Genomic DNA, 19,560 nt, shown 5'->3' on the forward strand with positions numbered 1-19,560 from the left:
GCCTTCCATATACCCTACATTTTGCTATGTGTTGGGGATAGAATGAGTAAGTATTTATTGACTTCATGCCATATTGCTAAAAAATGGTTTATTTAGGATAATTCCACCTTGAAAAAATGTATATATACATAAAAAATCTGGAAGGACATATATATAGTGGTTATCAATGGGTGTTTATTTGAAACAAAATAATGAACATGTATTTCTTTTTAATAAATTTTTATTAAAAAGTATAAAACTTATAGGCATAAAATTATTCAGTTATTTCACCTAATGTCTGGGGTGGGGGGTTTGGTAATAAATATATACCTCTCTTTTCTTATCCAATGGAAGATGGATTCCAGTAGAAATGGATTCCTTTCTTTCTTTTATACCACTATAAATCCCACTTCCTGGATCCTGCCCCAAGACACAACAGATACACCAACACTGACATACAGACATGCACTCAGAGATACAAATACATGGATATAAGACAGTCTCCTACACAGTAGACACACACCACACCAAGCTACACCACACCACACCACATCACACAGAAACACACACAGAGATACACAGTCTCATGAAAACTTACTTTAGTGTAAGAGAAAGAGTTGGCCGAGATCTGATGGTTTTAATCTCGGAAATAGCTTTCATTATTCTCTAAATTTCTCTTTATTTTTCATTTGAAACCCTTGAATGCAATATTTTTCATGCTTGCATATTACAAAATGTATAATGATAGCTCTCTGATTGACCCCCTTTTGGGTTTTGGTTTTTGTGCCTAAATCGTCTGTTCCATCTATTTGTTTTGGGTATTAGACTATCTTGGGACATGTGACAGATACATGGCTGTAGCAGCTGGTAGTCTAAGGAAATGGCAAATGGCTTTGGGGAATCGAAACAGATTAATATGGAACAGTTGATAGGAGACAGTAATTTTTTCACTTAATGATTTAGTCACAATGAAAAGTTTTCTGATTCTCAACTTTTTCAGTTTTATAATTATGTACAGAGCTAGTGATTAAAATTTTCTTTAAAAGTCCAATAAATATCAGCTGGTAATAATGTTTATGAAGTATTACATTGCCCTAATACAGTTTTGTAAAAAGAAAATTAACTGAGTATTTGTGGAGAATCTGCTTTAAGCCTAACACTATACATTTATTCGAATGACTATAGACTAGATTGAATTTCACTATACTCTAATAGCTACCCAATTTTTTATGTCATGTAAGTAGGCTTTTCATTTTTTTGTTTGATTTTTGTTTATCTAGAAGCCTTTTCATTTTAAATGATTTTTATAGCTAATAACTGTCAGGAAGCACACGAATATTAACTGAAATCTCAAACAACACAGGAGTTAGTCAAAACCTATCTCAAGGGTACTATATTTCTAGTGTTTGTCCATGGTTTCTATTCAAACATAAATAATCCAAGGTTTCTATTACTCAGAAACTTTCCCAGATTTTCCTTTTTGATATTCCAGAGGGAGTCATCTATCTCCTTACTTTTGTATTTCTGTAAGGAAAGTAAGGGAGGCACACAGTGAGAAAGGGATGAAAGACAAAATGTTTCCTACAGTGTTTGGGGTGGGGGGGGTCACCGATTCCCAAAGCACAGCAATTTGACCTCTTCTCACCCTCAATGAAAAACAAAAAAAAAATTCCCCAGACCTTCTTTTATTTTTATAAATTTATTTATTTATTTATTGGCTGCGTTGAGTCTTTGTTGCTGCGCGCGGACTTTCTCTAGTTGCGGCGAGCGGGGGCTACTGTTCCTTGCGGTGCGTGGGTTTCTCATTGCGGTGGCTTCTCTTGTTGCGGAGCACGGGCTGTAGGCGCGCAGGCTTCAATAGTTGTGGCTCGTGGGCTCTAGAGCGCAGGCTCAGTAGTTATGGCGCACAGGCTTCATTGCTCCGCGGCGTGTGGGATCTTCCCAGACCAGGGCTCGAACCTGTGTCCCCTGCATTGGCAGGTGGATTCTTAGCCACTGCGCCACCAGGGAAGTCCCAGTAACAAATCCTTTGATGATTCATTTGATTCCTTGAGACTAGGAAGTCTTTCGGTATCAAGAGAGGACTCAGTTACTTCCCAGAGGAACTGCACAACAGTTCTGTCTCAGGTAGATCTCAGGCAGATCCTCTGCTTGACATCCAAAAGGTAAATTAGATGTTTCCTTCCCTGGCTCACTCCTTTAATCATTTACATAAATTCTTTTTTTTTTTTTTTTTTTTTTTTGTGGTACGCGGGCCTCTCACTGCTGTGGCCTCTCCCGTTGTGGAGCACAGGCTCCGGACGTGCAGGCCCAGCGGCCACGGCTCACGGGCCCAGCCGCTCCGCAGCATGTGGGATCCTCCCGGACCGGGGCACGAACCCGCGTCCCCTGCATCAACAGGCGGACTCCCAACCACTGCACCACCAGGGAAGCCCCTACATAAATTCTTAAATTCTAACATTTCTTTCAGTAACTAGAAAAGAGGGCAATTTCTCCCCTTCTCAATCTTATCTAAACGGAAACTCTGAGTACATCATCCAAACTTTAAACAATATTTATTTTGTTTGATATATATATTTAAAAATATATATCATATAAAATCTGTAGGTTAAGTATATCTTTATTCTTTTTTTGCTTAATATTTCTGCTTTATATTAAAGAGATAACAAGCTCCTTGCTAATAAGAACAAGACTCATCAAGTTACTTGTATGATACAATGGGGCAATAGAGGGTTTGTTCTTGCCATGTTGACCCTACTGTTTTTGAACTGAGGGTGTTTTCACACAAAAGCATTTTTTAATAAAAATAATATCAGAAACAAACATTAATGAATATTGGAATTTTGTAGTCAGCTAAATTACCATTCAACAATAACAGTGAAATAACTTTTTTTCAGACAAAAATCAGAAGGATTTACCACAGAGAGGGCCTGTTCATTTTATTTTTGAATGACAGCTTAGCTGAAGAATTTTAAAAGAAGAAAATTCTGAAGGAAGGATGGATGTGAGAAGTAATATTAATAAAAGATCTATTAGCACATGGATAAAACTAAACAAATATTAACCTTTAAAGTAATAATAACAAGGACTAAGTTTAGCAGTTAAAATACACAAGCTAAAATACTGGACACAAATTACATGTAAGTTGGGGTGGGGTGGGGACATTATACATTAAGTTTACACATTAACTGATAAAGACTTGACATTCACATAATGTTAAATTGTTCTATCCAGGAACGTGTGTGGTGTGTGCTAGATTACATTTTCTAAAGATGCTCTAACAATATCTCCCAACCCACATGCCTGCTACAATGTGGCCTTAGCATTCCTCTCATCAAGAGATGGGGGTCTATGTCCTCTTCCCTTTAATTGTCACACATTTGTAAGCAACATAATACAGCTGAGGTGACACTGTATGGATTCTAAGACTAGGTTATGAAAGGTGATGCAGTTTCCTCCTTGTTCAGTGAGATACTCACTTCTGTATTCCTGAACCACCATGCAAGAAATCCAACTATCGTAAGGTCTCTAGGTTGTGAGGAAGCCACAAGGGAAGGGCACGTGTAGGCCATCCTGTTGTCCCCCAGCTGAAGTCCCAGTCACTACAAGCATCAACTGCCAGACATGTAAGTGAAGATGCCTCCAGATGATTCCAGCCCCAAATCATCGGACCACTCAAAGCAGATGCACTACTGCAAGCCATTACAGTCTACCCACCTGAGGCCCCAGACATCATGGAGCAGAGACAAACCATTCCTACTGCGTCCTGTCTGAATCTCTGCTCCACAGAAGTGGTGAGCATTAGATGGCTGTTTGAAGCCACTATTTTCAGGATAATTTTGTTATCCTAGAAATAGTAACTAGAGGAATAGGGAATGCCTTTCCATTGGTTCAGTTCTTTTATTGTTTTTCCTACTAATGTTTAGTTTTCTTCATATGGATCTCATACATTTCTTGTTAATTGCATTCCAAAACATTTTAGCCTATTTGTTGCTATTATAAGTGGAATATTTTCTTATATTTTCTAACTAGATGTTGTTTATATATATATGGATTATATGTATTCATTTGTTCCCAACCAACTTACTTGATTTTCTTATTGTTTTAATGATTTTCCTATTGATTCTCTTGGGACGTCCAGGCATACAATCATAACATCTGAAAATGATTTTATTCCTTTTTCCAATTTCTTATGTTTCTATTTTCTCTTTATTTTCTATTTGTCTTAGGTAAATTATGCTTTATACATGCTGAGTTTACATAAATTTATTTTTAAGTGGTTAAAGTTATCAAACTTTTCTTTTATGAGTAAGTTTCCTGAGGAACTACCAAGTGAAGATGGCTTGCCAATTGTATATACAGTTCTGATGCTCAGGAGAGAAAACTGGGGTTTGAGAGTTTGAAATTTGAGAATCATCAATGTATAGACAATAGTCGAAGCCATGAGAACAGATGAAAGGGCTCCAGGAGGAAAAGTGTATAGCATGAGAAGAAAGAAAGGCTAGGACAGAACCCTAAGAAATGCCAGTATGTAAAAGATTGGCAGAACAAGGTAACCCTGAGAGTGACCACAGAGAAGTAGGAAAAAACAAGGAGAGTGCTTTGTAACAAAGGAAAAAAGATGGCATTTCAAGAATGGGGAAAACATCTGCAAGGTCTTGAGAAACCTGAGGAGAGGCTTCTGGATTGGGCAATATGGAGGCCATTGGTGACCTTGGAAAAAGCAGTTTGACTGGAATGGTGGGGATGAAAACTAGACTGTAGTGAGTTGAGAAATGAGTAGCACATGAGCAAGAGAGACTTATATGTAAACAACTCTTTGAATAAGTTTGGTTTAATTATTAGAATTAATAATGGGAGTTAGCAAAAGTTCCTGAAGGCAAAAATCTATATAAAAAAATCAACTGTATTTTTATACACCAACAACAAACAGGTAAAAGATGAAACAGGGAAAAGTTTCCCTATATAATGAAGTATAAGATATCAAGTATCTAGGAATAAACTTTAAAGAGTCATGTAATACCTCCATGGAGAAAATTATAAAACTAATTGAAAAATGTTAAAGAAGACCTACATAAATGGATAGATATACTATTGTCATAAACTGGAAGACTAAATCCCAAATTGACTTACAGACTTAATGCAATCCCAATTAAAATCTCAACTGATTTTTTTCATGGAACTTGACAATCGGATTCTAAAGATTCTAAAGATAGGACTGCAAAAGGTCAAAACAGCAAGGGACACTTGAAAAATTAGAATTGGATGTAAGAGCTGTCCTAACACTATGATAATCAAGGCAGCATGGTATTGGCAGGATAGCCAAAAGACCAATGTAAAGCACAGACCCATGCATTTATAGACTCAACATAGGAAATATGTGGCACTACAGAGCAATAGGGAAAGGATACTCTTTCAATACATGATGTTTGAACAATTGGATATTCATATGGAGGAAAAGAAAATTGTACATCCACTTTGCATCATATACAAAAGTCATTTCCAAGGTAGATTAAAGACCTACCTGTGAAAGGTGAAATATAAAACTTCTGAAATAATACAGAAAAGAAAATTATGATCTCAGGTTAGGGAGAAGTTTCTTAAACAAGACAGAGAAAGTCCTAACTAAAAAGGAAATACTGATAAAATTGACTTCGTTAAATTGAAGAACTTCAGAAAAATGAAGAAAGTGAGAAGATACAAGAATGAGAAGACACATTTACAACAGATATAGCCAACAAAGGACTATAATCTAGAATACAGAAATTCATATCAAGGGGAAAAGACTACCCAATGTAAAAATGGACAAAAGACTTCAACAGATATCTCAAAAGAATAAATCCAAATGGCCAATAAAATCAACCTTATTATTTGTCAGGGAAATGCCAGTTAAAATCACAATGACTTCCCACTAGAACTGGCAAAAATTCAAAGGTCTGAAAATAACAAGATGGTTACTTTGGTGAATAAATAGAGTAACAGACTCACTTATGTAGTATAGTGTAAATTGGAGCTACCACTTTGGAAAATTGTCTGGCATTATCTCCTAAAATTAAATGTATGCATATTTTATAATATAGTAATCTCAGTCCTATGTATATGCTGTATAAAAAATAGTGTACATAGGTGCATGTACAAAAATGTTCATAAGTATTATTTATGATAGCCAGAAACTGTAATCAACACACATATTCATCAATACTAGAATCGACATATGAGCCATGGTACCTTCATGTACCAGAATTATATACAGCAATGAAAATGAATGACCTGTTGTTACATATAACAGCATGGATGAAACTTCTGTAAATAACACTGACAAGGGAAGCATGACACAACAGAATACATACACCATGACTCCACTTATATTAAGTTCAAAAGCAGGCAACTACATTCTCTAAGATTGCATACGTGGGTAGTGTTTTGGTATACTCAAGCCAGGTAATTGAGGATTGTTTAATAAAAGGTGTGGGAAGGTTTTAAGAGAAGCTATAGGAAACAGTGCAGTGTTAGGGCTCATAACAGCAGGAGCCATAACGATCCCTAGGCAGGAAGGGGTAAGCAGAGGGAACCCAGAAGGAGAGAGTTGCATGAAGAGGTAAGCCTCACAGGAACTGTGGCCTTTGGTTGGTGTGATGGGTAATTTTATTTGTCAACTTGGTTGGGCCACGGTGCCCAGATATTTGGTCAAACTCTTTCTGGATTTGATAAGATTTTTTTTTCTAAATATGAAATTAACACTTAAATCAGTGGGTTTCAAGTGAAACAGATTACCCTCCATAATATTGGTGGGCCTCATCCAATGGGCTGAAGGCCTTAATAGAACAAAGACTGACTTCCCCAATTAAGAAGGAAGTCTGCTGGCAGACTGCCTTGAGACTTGATCTGTACTCTTCCTCAGGTCTCCAGCCTGCTAGCCTAACTTGCAGATTTTGGATTTACCAAGCATCCACAATTACATGATCCAATTCCTTAAAATAAATCTCTCTCGTATAAATATATATATATATATATGAAAAACAGTGTTTTTTATATGTATACACACACACACACACACACACACACACACACACACTCACATATCCTATTTTTTCTATTTCTCTGGCTAACCCCGATGAATAAAACCAGCCTAGTTAGCCCTTGGAGAGACGCCGTAGCACAGCAGCCAGAGGAGGGAAATATCCTGTCTCATTCTTCTCCCTCTGATCTCCCCATTGACTAAATGAAACTGAAAGCCAGAAAGGAAAAGAAGTCTGTTGATATAGTTCATACAAGTTAGCTTCCTAGTATACAGAGCAGGGTGGAGAAGAGAGAAGAGCAGGCCTTGACAGGCAAAGAGTTAAACTCATAAAGAAAAGCTTGGAAATTATTACCATAAAATTCAGGAAGGTGGTCACCTACAGAGGGGTGAGAAGGTAAGGATACAGAAGGGACCCATGGGTTGGGTGTATTTCCTTGATCAGCAGGGTGGGTCAATGAGTGTTTGTCTTACAATTATTCATTAAACTATACATTTATGTTTTGTGCTTTTTCTGTATTTCATAATTTAAAAGTTTAAAGAAGAAAACAACATTCAACAATAAGAACCTGTATAATATATGAGTTCTAAGAGTCATAATAATTTTCCAGGTGAGCAAGTTTGTAGCACTTAAGTCTGTCTAAAACACTAGAGAAATTATTATAGACAAGCATACAAGTCCTGACAAGTGAAAGAACTAAATAACTCAGAACTCAAAACTTGTAAAAAGTTCCTTCCAGCCAGAGGGGGAAGAAAGAATAGTAGCTGGAGACTTGGATGTGTTTAAATGCTGATAGTAAAAAACAGTAGAGAGGTAAATGTTGAAGGCACAGAAGAAAGGGGAAATAGATGGAGCGCAGTCCCTCCAATGTCAAAAGGGGAAGCACACACAACACCACCAGAGGGACTAGCCTTGAATAAAATGAAGGATATTTACTGCACTGTGACTGAAGGAAAAAGAAAAGGATGTATGTGACTGCATATCAATTTGTCAGCTTAGCAGTGGGAAGTTGAGGAGAGTTCCCCATCTGATGCTTCCTTTTTCCTCTGTGACAGAAAACATAAGGGAGGTGAAGGAAGAAAAAGATGCCGAAGTCAGAGATGGCAGACAGTGAGAAGGCTTGGACCACTTTGGAAAACAAGAGCATTAACTAGGTTTGCCAGGCAGTACGAATGCCTGATTGAAGATGGAGACCATGAATTTGTAGCACCATTAATGTGCAGAGTTTTGTGGATTTCTACAGTAAAATGTAGCAACCCAGATATGCACAGAAAAATCAGACACCTGGACTGATCCAGGGTTGTTGGGGTTTCGGACTGAAGGACAATAGAACAAGGCATGTGAGGATAAAGACAGGAGATGTACCACGAGACCTCAAATGTATAGGGAAAGAAATGAAGAGAGAAGAGGGCTAGCAGGGAGGGAGAAAGTGGAAGGGTCAACAGTTTGGAGGTTCTTTGCGAGCATGAGCAGGGAGCAACCGAGTGATGGAAAAAAAATCACAGAATGTTGTATGTCCAGGCTGTAGAATGTTGGAATGCATTGTTTAAGTGTGAAGCAGTTGCAGATAGTGAGAACACCTAGGATCTGACCACGGGAAAGGTGGGTTGAAGTGGAGTAGAAGTGAAGGTCACTGAAGATGAAGAGGCTAAGATGTTGATAAGAGAATTCATGTGGATACTGACATCATGGAGGACCATGGACTTCTTGGGGTGGAGAGACGAACAGTGAACAGTCTACGTGTAAGGGGGTGAGGTAGGGGGGTTGACTGGAAGTTTGCTCAGCAACAGGAGAGAGAGAGGGGAGTATAGTTTCTCTTGGATCTCAGAGAACCCAAGTTCTCTCTCAGAAGTTCTTCAGGAGGATGGAGGAGTAATGGACTGGTTCTCCCTTTCTACTCTGATTGGAATTCCAGAAGGTAAACTGGAAAGTTTTGGCAGAAAGGAAAGTATGGGCAAACCTAGAAGATCAGGATAACGTATAGTTGGGCCTGTAATAAGGATATCAGGGAATGGAACATGTTAGGTTAAACGGGCTATAAAGTTTTCAAGAAGAATTTGCCCTAGAAATGCCCTGATATTGAGTAGTGGGTAGTATTGGTGGCCTAGATGCCAGGTTGGCTCTGGAAGGCTCCAAGTTTTTAGGTCACTCCTTGCTATGAGAATGTAGTAGTAAAACACACATGTGCATTATACACAGTTGTTTGCATACCAGTTCAGCAGGTTATCAGATTCCTTTGAAGTCTTTGTTAAGAACCATATTTAGAAGGTGGATTTGTGAATGTGGCTATTGGATAAAATTTGTTGCTAATTCCATCATGCAGACAGATATTAGCCTCTTCTAAAAGACTGAACCTGCCAATCAGAAGAGAAAACTTGAGAAAACTGATCAAGGCATAAATTGACTTAATGCAGTTTGCTCTGGAAAATAATGTCTCTATAACAATTTAATGCTGCCATAACTGTAATTAAAGTGTTTATATATGCAAAACATCTTTGGGATCAAAATGACCTGTACCTTAAGTGCTTAATAAATGTTTGTTGAACTGAAAAGGTAATAAAGGGCTTCCCATGTAGACTTTCCTCAAGGAAAAAGAAGGTAGTCACGTATCCTAGATTTCTAGGCCCTTTGATAGTTAACCTTGTCATTATAAATGAACAACTTGGTATTCTAGTTTCTGCACAGCCCCTTTGTGCATTGGGTTAGCACAAGCTTCATCTCTTGAGTATGATCAGCTCTGGACACCTTGACAAAATAAAGTTTCTGGACTTGTAAAACCAAGGAATGAGCCCTGGAAAATGTGACTTGACTGAGGCAATGTCATCCTGAGGCTAGCCTGAGCAGCCCAGCTGGCCTCTCCCTGTGACATTTCTGGCATGGTTGTTCAGAACAGTGACTCTATTTAAATCAATTTGACCTCCTGCAATAAAAATCTTTGAGACCATGATGAAGTTATTAGCAAAACACTGTTGTAATCATCATTAATGTGAGACGACTGACTAAATTATTAGAAACCATAGTGAGTTAATAAAATACACTGGCTGAAAATGACTCCTAATTCTAGAGTCCAGCATGGGGAGTTACTAATTGTGTACAATTTGTGACTGTTCATGGGTAGCAACCTAGTAACAGACTGTTCCATTTTAAGGCTACAGCTAATGAGTACTAAAACTCTTGTAACAAAACAAAACAAAACAAAGGAAACTCTGCTTTTCTTGTCGGTTTTGTATTTTTTGTATTATGTTATACTTCACTGCTTCCTGCATTATGCCAGGGTTGCACATTTCTGAGTTTCATTCTTTTTGTTCATGGAATCATAGATCTTTCCCAGAATTCTGAAGAGTTAGACATAATGACCCATAAAAACAAGATTTTTTCCTACATGGCAAACGTTCCAGTAACAATTACTGATTATCCTACTGTTTCTGTTCACCCACAAAAAGATAGTTTCTAACTAACCAGTTCAACAAAATGTGGTTTCTTTCCAGAAGGAAAGAGTTTTCTTGCCCCTCAGAACTTCATAAATTCTCTTTAAGATTTCATAAATTCTCTTTAAGTCATAAGGTAAACAAGGCCCATCCTTTAATTTTACCTGGTGTCAAGTAGTTTAACTATTATTTTTATATTAAATCAACAATGATACTATGACTTAATGACAAAACTTGAGAAGACAAAAAAAAAAATCTGGGCTTGTGGTGGGGAACTTATGCTGCTACCTGGGTGGTAGGTTAGGGATGGGAATGTTAGGGGCTTTGCTCAAGTACCTCTCATTTGGGGGATATTCAGTGGAAAATTTGAGAGGCTGTGCTTGCCACTGGGATTAGTTCAGAAGTGCCTTTGCTTTTAGTTTTCCCTATTTATCGCTTCATGGAGGAAGGTCGTTTAATGTAGACTGAATTGCCTGGTCTCACCCTAGTCCTAACTCCGGAAGGAGTTTGTAACTAGTACTAGAACATCTTGAGGAAGGACATGGAACAAGCCCCTTCATTAGCAGAAACTGCATTGGCCCTGTAGGAGTAGGGCAGTTATTGGGTGAAAAGGTGTTGGATCTGGCTACAGAGGGGGTGGGGGTCAGGGGGGAGGGAGAAACTGTAATATCGCTGGAGAGGTGATAATAATCACACAAGTCCAGACATTTTAGTTTGAAGGTGAGAGGAGACAGTACCCACCAAAAATAGTTCTCAAGTCCCAGATTTAGATTTTTAAAATTGAATGGGCTCTAGAAAGGAGTGTAGAGAGCAATGTCAGTAAAAATGTGCCCCAGGGGATCTCTAGAGAAAGTGAGAAGCAGGAAAAAGGGAAGACAAAACAACATCCTTCAGATAAGCTAGATGAGCTGTTAGAACATCAGAAGGACTATTCCCCAAGGTTACAAGCTGCCAACGTAATATTTAATGGTATCAGTAGGGCTTTCCTCAGAAAAAAAGATCGCTAAGGGATTCCCTGGTGGCGCAGTGGTTGAGAGTCCGCCTGCCGATGCAGGGGACACGGGTTCCTGCCCCGGTCTGGGAGGATCCCACGTGCCGCGGAGCGGCTGGCCCGTGAGCCATGGCCGCTGGGCCTGCGCGTCCGGAGCCTGTGCTCTGCGGCGGGAGGGGCCGCTGCAGTGAGAGGACCGCGTACCGCAAAAAAAAAAAAAAGATTGCTAAGAAAATGTCAATTGTTGTTCACTGTAAAAAGAGTTTAACTGCAGACAGGATTAAAGACTCAGAAGTGAAAAGTAAAAAGCAAGTCTAGAAAAATAGAATCAGCAGTATTGTCTGAGGGCAGAAGTCACATTACGCAGCTAGTGATAGCTGTTGAATGAAAAAGGAGAACGTTTGAAAGCATGCTTGTGAAATGCTCCAGTTGGGGTAATGCCCAATGGATGGCCATGGCAGAGATGCATGTACCTGAACAAGTAAAAGGAGTACAAGAGATGGGGAAGACTTGAAAGGGATTTGCCGTTGGAAATTGCATAACTTTTATTACAGTTAAAACTAGAGCCAGATGATAACAATCTATTTTTTAATGTATTCGAATTCTTCCAAAAGGAGGTCTATCAGCAAAGTATTATACCATTTAAATCTAATACCCTATATTTCTGTATGGCTACAAATGGAACATTTCACAAAATATTATGCATAAATAAATGACACAATCAATAGTGCTTGATTATGATACTCGCATATATATTTTTCCAGGGCTGAATAACAGAGCAGGCCTATTAAAGGCCAAACAACCAGGTTTCTTTGAAGTTCAAACCTTTGAAAAATGCTGGTAAGAAATGGGCAATCCTGATTCCAAGGAACAAATTTTCTGGCATTTTAAAGTAACATTTTAACTGAAAAACAGAACAATTGTTTGAAAAACATGATTGGGCACAATAATAGAGGTGGGTGGATAATATAAGTTCAAACGAACATTTTAGACCTTTTCCGAAAGAGCTTAGGGTAGTTGGATTTTGCACATACATAACATTCCGGATTCTCACTTTAGCTTCTCCAAACAGAATTAATGATATTGCAGCCTTGTGGTTTAGAAGAAATCCACAATTTAGAAGAAAGCTGTTGGCTATTTCTCTGGGAAGATTTATCCAAGTAATAAAATGAGTAACAACTTTTCTTATGACTGTATGGTTACTGACCCTGGTACATGACTTTGCTTAGGTTACTCTATGTGAAGTACTGCAAGCTATAGTTGTTTAAAAAAAAAAAAAAGCTAATCTTGAATTTTGTGATTTTTGTGTAAATTTGCAAACTTTATCTCTCATTAGATTACTTAATACAATACAAATACATTTTTCACTGGGCTGATTTCTAGGCAAGTAGGTGTGCAGTTTATCTGTGTTACCTTCTCCTATCTTCCCTTTACTTCCTCTCCCACAGCTTTCCTTCAGCAGTCCCCACCCCAATGCCCTGTTCTGCTTCCTGGCAGTCCAAGACTCCACTGTGGTTTCCTTCTAAGCCTGCTCTCTAAGACACAGCATTAGACACCAGACCAGTAGTCTCCAAACTTTTCTGACTGAGTCCCCTATTGGAAAGAATTTTGAGCATACCCCCAATATCTTTATAAATGACATGCATGTATTACTGTTAATATATTATGAATACAATAAAACATACTGAAATTGAAAATTTTCAATAGATGAGATAAAGATGAAGTAAATCATATTTTAAATAATTTCAAAATGTATTACTAATAATACAAAATATACTTTTCTCTAGCATGTTATTGTTAACAAAGCCTTTTAGGGGAACAATAATTGAATATGCCTCATTATTCTTTAGATCTTGGGTCAACATTTTGTGATACAGCAACACAGATGTCTGCTTTTATGTTCAGTTTATTTAAAGGCTCTCTGAAAAGAATTCACAAAGATACGGGTATTTAAATGGAAGAACTGCTTCATTAGCTGGGTTGCTAAATCATACCTATTTTTCAGTCTCATCACTCATTATGCAAAGATTTTGGTTAAAGCTGATGGATGCATTTCCATTTTACCTAATGTTACTCAAGTGGATTAAAAAATCCTATAAGATATCAGAGTTTTTATAGGTTACATGCATTTTCAATCGCAAAAATTACATATAAAGGGAAAATTTTCAAACATCAACATAGCATAGTGGGGACTTCCCTGGTGGCGCAGTGGTTAAGAATCCGCCTACCAATGTGGGGGACATGGGTTCGAGCCCTGGTCCAGGAAGATCCCACATGCCGCGGAGCAACTAAGCCTGTGAGTCACAACTACTGAGCCCATGCGCCACAACTACTGAAGCCCGTGCACCTAGAGCCCATGCTCCACAAAAAAGAGAAACCACCACAGTGACAAGTCTTCACAGGGCAATGAAGAGTAGCCCCCCGCTCACCACAACTAGAGAAAGCCCGCACACAGCAATGAAGACCCAACACAGCCAAAAATAAATAAATAAATAAATAAATTTTAAACAAACAAACATAGCATAGTCGGTAAGGACATAGACCCTGGAGCCAATTGTCTAAGAATCCCAGCTCCTGGATTCTTACTACTTGTATAGCTGTGGGCAAATTACTTAGCCTCTCTGTGCCAAAATTTTCTCTCCTGTAAATTAGGATAGTAATAGAACCAACTCAATAGGATAATTTAAGAATTTAAAAAGTCAACATTTATAAAGCAGTTAATATGATATCTGGCATATACTAAGTATTATTTAAGTATGTTAAGAAATATAGGGAGACTTCTCATGCCCTGCTATTGGGAGTGTAATACTTAAAACCACTTTTGAAATCAGTTGGGTACTATCTACCAAAGTTGGAAATACACATGCCCTGTGATCCAGCATACCCACCAAGATATTATATTTTAAAACGAGAGTGGTCCTAGTGGCTTTGTTTGTAATAGGCAAAAACTAGAAATAATCCACATGTGCATCTAAAATGGGATGGATAAGGATTCCTCTGGTGGTCCAGTGGTTAAGAGTCCGCCTTCCAACACAGGAGAAGTGGGTTCCATCCCTTGTCGGGGAACTAAGGTCTCACATGCCGAGGGGCAACTAAGCCTGCGTGCTCTACAGCCCACATGTGCCACAACTAGAGAGCCCATGCACCACAACTAGAGAGAAGACCGCATGCCGCAACTAAGACCTGACACAACCAAATAAATAAATAAAAAAAAATTTTTTTTAATAAATAAAATAAAATGGGATGGATAAGAAAATGATAATTTATGTAGCCACTGGATGCTATTCAGCAATACAAAGGAATGAAAGGAGCAAACCACGGCTACATCAACATAAATGAATCTTACAAATGATGATGAGTACAAGAAACAAGATGCAAAAGAGTCTGTATAGTGTGATGCCACTTATATAAAGTTCAAAGAGAGGAAAAAACAAAATATTAGCTTAGGAATGCACATATAGGTAGCAAAACTGTAAGGAAAAATAAATAAATAATCATCACAAAAGTCAGGCTCATGATTATCTTTAAGAAAAAGAAGAAAACTGTAACTGAGGAGGGGCACCTGTGTGTGTGTGGGGGGCAGTGTTTGGGTGTGTGCACCCTTGCATGAGTGGTGATAATGTTCTATCTTCTGGCCTAGGAGATTGCTTAGGAATGTTTATTTTATAATTATTTATTAACTACGTGCATAGGTATTATGCACTTTTCTGTATGTATTATATTTCACAGTGAAGAAAAATCTTAAAACTGTTATACAAGTTTTCTTTCCACAAAATTAACCTCAGTTTCTGGCTCCAGCTTCTTTGCTGGAATAACTGCTTATGAGATATACCTCAAATGAATTTCATGTGGTTGCTCTCCCTGTAATCTTAACTTGGAATCCTTCCTTTCTTTAAAAAAATTTTTTTAAGTCTAAGTAACTCATCCATCGGTGGTTACACTTACACAAGTTTTGCATAAAACACAGTTTTTATTTTTTTAAGTCAATTGTTGAAAATACCATTCAAAGATGTATTAGAGAAAAAATACCTTCTCTACTATAGCTTTCCTTTGGCGGCTCACAGAATTGTCACTTTAAAATGCATCTCATTATTGAAACACAATCTAGTAAACACCGCACTGAAACAGAATCTATCCAATACCATAATGTGAGACATATTAAAAACATCTGTGCTTTCCATTTAACATTATAGTAAACTTCCCACATTGTGTAACATGTTCCAATACTTGTGTCATTAGGTCTTTAGCAATGTTTTATATGCGTATTCTCAAGGTATTTGCTGTCAAAGGAATGCAGTTTCTTTTTTCCATCTGTGTTCCATGTGTTATTTCAAACATTTTTATCTTCACAAGAAGAAAACTATTTTCCCAATGGTATGTTGCTTTTTGACTTTTTATTTTTAAGGAAGCTCAGAAAAGGCTTCATAGCATTTATAATTGGTGAATTTTCTTTAAAGTATTGGCTTGAATCATACACTCCTTAAATATTTTAGAAATATTGTTGAGCTTTATGAGTTTGGATGTCTACTTTTTAAGTGGTTAGCTAACAGTTCAGAACATCATTATCTGTAATACATAATTTGGGTGAAGATGTTAGTAAAAGTAGATATAAATTCATACTTAAAACAGTTTTAGAAATAATTTTAACTAGCATTGCCAACTTCTTGTCAGATCTAATTAGTCATTAGTTTTTCATCTTGCAGTGTGGCTCCAAAAAGGGGTGCCAGAAATGTCAGCTCAGCCCATTGTGTTTGCCTGTTCTTGCATTATTAACACTGTCTCCACTGATCCATGCTATAATAGTTTACTTAAATATGATCTATAAATCCATTTAGTTAGATACAGAAACTGCAACATGTGGCAATATGTTAAAAGTGAACACAGGAGAGTCCTCCCCTCCCCACACAGTGAGCAGCTGTGCTACCACCCTCTCCCCAGAGCACCCTGAGTGCCTGCCCACTTAATGGATCAAGTTTGGGGTGCCACTACCAATCCTCACATTAAATATTAGTAGGGCTTAATTTCTTTCCCTCTTTTTTTTGGGGGGGGGAATATATGTGTTTGAAGATAAAAGTTCAAATATCTTTTCTGGAATTTCAGGGGTCAACTTCTGTATCTTACACTCATATGTGGCTACATTTTATCTGGGGATAAGAACATCTATCAGAATGAATATGAAACAGTGGCATTCAAGCCAGGAAAATAGAAAAACATACTGTTTGGGCTGGAGGACCTTCCTTGTGTGTTCTGCAGTGACCCTGAAGTTGGAGGACATATGATAATCCAATTTGTTACACCCTGGTAAAAGTGCAAACAAACAGACAAACAAACACTTAATGCTACTAATGAGGGAAACTATAAATATATAAACCAAATAAAAATTGTACATAAAAGAGAATTAATTATTTAAAAAGTAGTCTTAAGATAATTATGAAAAGAATCTTTAAGATATCAGGAAATGGACCATCTGTGACACTGTATTGGACAAGATAAGTAATACTAGCTGCTGTAATAATTGACCCCAGAATGTCTGGCTTAACTCAATAAAGATCTATTTTCTCACCCATATCACAGTACAAAGCATGCTGTGAGAAGGCTCTGCTATAACTAGTCATTCAGAGACTCAGGCTTCTTCTAAGCTGCAGATCAACACATGGCTTCAAGGTTGACCCGGCTTCATCCAGTTGGTAGATGGATGGATGAAAAAAAATGGAAAGGTCCACCTTCTCTTAACTGCTCAGCAGGGATATTTCACTAGTGAGAACTAATCACATGGCCCTATCTACATGCAAAAACTTTGGGAAATGTACTTTATCTATGGGTTCCGGAAGAGGAAATGGGTTTGGTGAGCATCTAGACAGGCTTTTGTCATATAAACAGAGGTTGGTCTAGGGATTCCAAAGCTATAACTTGAGTATCACCAGGTCTGACTTTGGAAATCCCTTGGGAAGCCTCTACCACTCTCTTTTCTGCCTGCTGTAATAAAGGAATCAGAACACCAGCACTAATTTTAGCTCTTGCTGTTCCCTGAATCAGCCACGATCTTCCACATCTCTACCTCTGCATGTGATTTGTATATGACGTCTGTCCATTCTTTCCACCAATACTTCTAACCACCGATTCCTCCAAATCTAGCAAGCTTCTCTTCATCTTCTAAGACCTAACACAATGGTTACTTCCTCCATGAACGTCTCTCTGATGACACACAAGGCACATATCTCTTCTTAACGTTCACTGAACTTTATCCATGTACTTTGTTCCTACCTCTATTACTGAATGCATAAGCCTGTATTATAATTTTTACGGAACAAGTATGTTTTCAAAAGGATTGGATGCAGTAATATTCACAACACGGTGACCATTAACAATATTGAATAGATTTAGCTTCTCAAGGGTGAGGACAGAGTCTTATGTATCTTAGTATCTCCCATGCCTACCAGCACAGACCTGGCTCACATACTCAATAACTGAGGAAAAAATGAACACTGTCTCCCTTCCTTCCACTTCCCAGCAACTCTAACTCTTAACTCTCTCTCTCTCTCTCTCATATATATATATATATATATATATATAGTGGTGAAACACAAAATTTACCATCTTCACCGTTTAAAAGTATACGTTACTACATGCACCTTGTTTGCAACAGATCTTTTAACTTTTTCATCTTACAAAATGGGAACTTTATACTCACAGAATTCCCCATTTTCCTCTCCCCTCAGCCCCTTAAAACCAGCATTCTGCTTTCTGTTTCTAAGAGTTTGACTGCCTTAGATACCTCATGTAAGTGGAATAAGCAGTCTTTGTCTTTCTATGACTAGCTTATTGCCCTGGAGATTCATTCATGTTGTAACATATGACAAGATTTCCCCCTTTTTTAAGGCTGAATAATATTTCATTGTATGTATATACTACATTTTTCTTTATTCATTCACCCATTCTAGTGTCTTTGTTTTTGACTTGTGGTTACTGGAGGGGATTGATGACCCCAGAGAAAAGGTGATCCTGTACTCTCAAAGATTTCAGGATGTTTTAGGTTCTAGAGACTAAAAGAGAAACTATACTGAGTGCAAAGGAAATAAGATTTTTAAAAAATCAGTGACAACATAAAGAATGCCCCCCATTATACCCTATTTGAGCATGAGAAACTATTAAACTACCTTCAGTTGAGCAACCAAGGGCCCATAATAAAAAGTTGTTCACATTCCAAAGGGCTCTTACCCTAGGCTTTTCACTGTCCTACTCAGCACCTCCTGTTTCATACCCTCAAAATAGCTCGGTTGAGAAAAGAAACAGCAACATTTTAAAGTCGGGCTAAATACATAAATAAATAAAAGGATAAACAAGAACTCTTTCAACACAGAGCACTTGTAAGAATTTTCATGTTTATGGAGAAGCAGAGCCCCAGAGTAAACTCTGGCCCTTCTTGGAATTAGTGGATTCCAGTCTTCATTTGCATTGAGGCAGTTTGAGGCCCTTTGGGGACATTCATAGCCTTTACTTCAGGGCGTTATCATGAAAGAATCTAAAGTATCCTTGCATTAGCATGATCGTTATTTTTTCAGCTGGTCTGAGGAGGTATTATTAAACATGTGGCCATAATGTGTACAGAAAAATCTCCACGTATACTAGCATTTAGCATGTAAACACAAACACCTCACTCGTAACTGGTTTCTAAAACTATCATAATAAGAACCTCAACACTTAAAAAAAAAAGCAAAAAACCCTTAAGTTTTTGGTAAAAGATGCCGAATATAGCTTGAAGTAGTAAATAATCCTTCTGAAGCGATATTAGCGAATTAGTTGCTGCGTGAACAAAGAACCCTTTCTGCACCAGGATGAATGTTGCCTTTATTTTTTTCCTCACAAGTATGATTCTAGAAAACAGCTGTACTACATGTTGACAAATGACAAAGCAGCAGACTTGCTAAAACACTTTTTGGTCAAGGCCAAGAGGGGGAAAAAAAAAATTGGGGCTGCTGGAGCGGCCAGCGAGCTGGACTCCCAGGGAAGCTGGCTTCCCTCACCTCTTTTTTTTCCAGTCTTTAGGGAGCAGGGGCCTCACCGACCCACCCTCCCCTTTCCCCGGCTCTGGTTACAGCCTGTCGAGTTGAACAAACTTGCTGCAGGCGGATTGGCGATCGGG

General features: G+C 38.0%; 1 protein-coding gene across 1 annotated transcript in view; it reads right to left on the minus strand.

Annotated features, from left to right (window-relative positions):
- Positions 1 to 19,560, minus strand: part of SKIC3 (SKI3 subunit of superkiller complex) — a 242,511-nt gene that overhangs the window by 221,877 nt on the left and 1,074 nt on the right. The window contains exon 2 of the mRNA XM_060143291.1: positions 16,634 to 16,715. The gene's annotated coding sequence lies outside the window, so the exon portion shown is untranslated. The remainder of the gene's footprint in view (positions 1 to 16,633; positions 16,716 to 19,560) is intronic.

This window comes from Lagenorhynchus albirostris, chromosome 3, assembly GCF_949774975.1.
Source record: "Lagenorhynchus albirostris chromosome 3, mLagAlb1.1, whole genome shotgun sequence".
NCBI lineage: Eukaryota > Metazoa > Chordata > Mammalia > Artiodactyla > Delphinidae > Lagenorhynchus > Lagenorhynchus albirostris.